Source organism: Myotis davidii, unplaced genomic scaffold, assembly GCF_000327345.1.
Source record: "Myotis davidii unplaced genomic scaffold, ASM32734v1 scaffold1277, whole genome shotgun sequence".
NCBI classification, from domain to species: domain Eukaryota; kingdom Metazoa; phylum Chordata; class Mammalia; order Chiroptera; family Vespertilionidae; genus Myotis; species Myotis davidii.
In genome coordinates this window covers 2,177,178-2,180,986 of record NW_006290682.1, presented here as the reverse complement: position 1 = coordinate 2,180,986, position 3,809 = coordinate 2,177,178, and positions in this window count along the sequence as shown.

The window sequence follows — 3,809 nt, the reverse complement described above, 5'->3', positions numbered from 1 at the left end:
GCTGGGGGGGGGGCGGTAATGGGGAGATAAGGACACATATGTAATACCTTAATCAATAAAGAAATTTAAAAAATAAAGAAAAGCTGCTGACAATCATACATGGACTATTTCACATTATATAGGAGCTGACCAATGGTTATTGATTTAGCAACAGATGCATATTTGACATGAATGGTATAATTTCTCTAAATAGTATAATTTCTGTTTACAGAGAGAGGAAAAGTGAATTAGTATCATTTTTTTCATCTTTTTTCTTTTTCTGATGGGTTAATGACCCGCTTCACACAAGCCCCACATTTTTGTTCGGGCTGAAGAGAAAAATCCTTGACATAGTCTGTGGGGAGCCTCGGACTGACCTGTTGGCAAAGTCACAAACAAGTCCTAGCTTAGGGGGCACAGTCTTCTTAGCATAATTAGGCTTGACCTCATAACGCTCCCTAGATCTTATCTGGGTAGCTAATGGGCTGAAGGAGGTTCAGGAAGTGGCCAAAACAAGTGAAACTCACAAGAACAGTGTAACTATGGTAACCACTACCTTGTTTACCTCTGACTATAAAATAAAGGCTCAGCTTGCCTCTGGATCTCTGTGGCCTCAGCCAGGCACAGGAAGATCCACGGAGACTAAAGAGAGCTATGCTGATCAATCTGAACGCTGGCTGTCTCCGTGTAAATCATTCTTCGCCCACTCCGTCCACACCTTTGGGAACCCCTGGCCCGCTCGGGCTGGACCCCGGCAATAGTCCATCTCACTCTAACTTGTGGTGTTGCATTAAGCCCTCTATGAGTAGCTTGCATCTTGTGGTCTATTTAATACCTTGCCTTTCTTATTAACAAAACCAAAACTAGGCCACGTTCAGGATGATCAGCTGGGAAGAATGTGGCTTGTCCGAGAAGGTGGGCGTGTACCCAGCATTCTTCTCTAAGAACAGCATGGCTCGCCGTAAAGGTGGAGGGTGGCGTGTGTGGAAAGTCGGGGGCCCCAGTCTAATCCTTGGTTAGAGAACTTTTGGGTTTTTATTCATGACAATTTAAACACCCTGCTTTTCTATAGGTCTCCCACCAACTAATTCAACAGCTGCTTGTGGGGGCATACTGACATGATGGACTCATTTTAGGAGGAGTCTAAATGCTTCCAAATACCCTTTATGCACTTTCTAAAATAACTGACCATAGGAAAAGAGCATCTTGTAGTTCTAAGTCAAGGAAATGAATGATGTGAATACTACTTGAGTAAATCATGATGTTGTTTTCTCTCACATCCCTCTGTTCAGTGAAGCTACATCTGTCAGTAGAACCTCTTTGCAAAAAAATTGGTTGCTAATTTTAAGGTGATCAAACATCATTTAATTTGTTCAAGCTACCACACGGGGACTGCCTCGGTGGGCCAGGTATTCACTGTATTCTATGTCCTATTTTCAGAGGTGACCATACTCATTATTTAAAAGCTAACTCTTTAGGAGTGTGAGGACAATTGGAGTCATATTTCCAGTGGGGCCTACAAGTCAAGCCTGTGCAGCATTACACACCCCTTCAGCTTGCCTAAGCACTCAGAGCTTAGGGGACTCTAACCTACGGGACTCTAACCTACGGGACTCTAAGAGTACGTCCTAGTCTCCAATGCCAATATCAGCTCCATTTAGGAGAAGAGCCAACTTGACAATCACCACCGGAACAGAAACCCTGCAATGGGAACTTCTGTGCGCGTGATTTTATTCAGTCCTCTACTCACCTTACCAAGGAGGTCAACTTTCTCTCATTTTCCTGAGAGGTGAAGTCATTTGCTGGGGTCATGTAGCCAGCAAGGGGCTGAGGCAAGCCTGGAAGCCAGCTCATTGCGAGCTCACAGTCAATGCTTTTCCCTCTCTACCTGGAAGAGTAAGTCATCGCCCTGAGATGCAGAGCTGTTGGTTCCCATTGCAAGGGCCTGCTGAGCGAAACCACTGACATGAGATCCAGCAATTGTTGGATAGGTGTTTCTCCACCCTGATGCCAAATCAGATGTATCTTTGACAGGACACTCAAGCCTCAAGGGCATCACCAGACAGTATTAGTACTTGTTACCAAATATCATTCCTATATGTGACTCCCTCTAGGACAGTGGTCGGCACACTCAGTCAACAGAGCCAAATATCAACAGTACAACGATTGAAATTTCTTTTGAGAGCCCAATTTTTTAAACTTAAACTATATAGGTAGGTACATTGTGATTAACTTCATTAGGGTCCTCCTAAGGCTTAGGAAGAGCCACACTCAAGGGGCCAAAGAGCCGCATGTGGCTCGTGAGCCGCAGTTTGCCGACCACGGCTCTATGAGACAAGCAAATATGCAAAAACACATGCATTGCTACTCTCGAAAAATGTCACCAGTGAAATCCAGTCAATGTTATTTTCTTCTCCAGTTTTTGCCAATTAGCTGTTTCTTATTCTGCCAGCTCTTTAAATGGACAGAAAGCAGGCCTTGAGTTTAGGGCTAAGCCTTTGAAAGTGCCTTCAAATACAGGAACAGGGCTGCAAACCGGAGCACTGTGCTCTGAAGCTGTAGATGTTTTATTGTTATTGATGCCGAGACGACAGCCAATGTGGCAGCGGGCTTTGCTGATGGGGCCTTGCCAGCTGTGGCCGTGACCTGTAGAACTCCTTGTATTCTCCTTTTACAGCAATTATTCTCTGCAGCCCCCCTCCCCACAATGTGTTCCCTCACCTTGCATTAAAACATGTCCCGGCGAGTCTGGCTTGTCCACAGGACACGGAGCCCCTCAAAAGCAGATATATTGCTCATTATTTTGGATCGCCTAGGGGTCTGGCAACTGTGCCTGGCACAGGTTGATGCTCCCTTCCCCTCCCCGCTCCTATTTTGGTTTATATCCTCTGAAAGTTCTCGTCTGAATTCTTTAAATATCATTGCTTCAAGCATCCACCCCGCTTTACAACAGCAATTTACCACTTTGAGTCCTCGCTCCACTTTGCCTCTCCTGTTGATTTATGTTGCCTTAAATTTCTGGGGCAAGTCAGAAAGGTGGAGGAGAAACACTGCAGACTTCGGAGTCACTAGCCATTTATGTGGCATGGGGCGGATTTAATCGCTATGAGCTTATGAGGCTCTCGTTTCTAAGGAGAGAGTTGAGTTGGGGAGAAGAAAGGGAAGGGAAAGGGGAAGGAAGGAAAAGAAGGGAAGGAAAGAAAGGAAAAAAGAAAGCAAAAATGCCACCCCTGTATGGTCATTGTAGGAATTTTAGAAACTGTTTTGGAAGCTCTTGGCATTTGTCATCCATTAGTTAGCAGCCATCTGTTCGTGTATTCCTGAGTCTAACTGTGAAGCCAAATAGACGATACATCACATATTGAAATAAGAGAAGATGTGTCTTTGATTTTTTTTGTCACCATGATGGTATTTGTGGGTGAAAATTTTCCTTCTGCTTTAATCTCATTGGAATTTTTATTTATAAAGTGAATCATGTTACATTTAGTTCTTACTGGTGTTAGGATCAATCTTGGTAAATGCCTAATATTAGCAAGCAGCACTTTCAGGTCATCAGATGAATACTCACGTAAAGAGGGACAACTCCTTAAACCCCTCTCAGCCACCAGGCCACCAGTACTAATATACTGTGACGTAACCATCTGTATCTTAGTTTCTGCGTATAGCTTTTTAAAAAATATATTTTATTGATTTTATTGATTTTTTTACAGAGAGGAAGGGAGAGGGATAGAGAGCTAGAAACACCGATGAGAGAGAAACATCGATGAGAGAAACATCGATCAGCTGCCTCCTGCACACTCCCTACTGGGGATGTGCCCGCAACCAAGGTA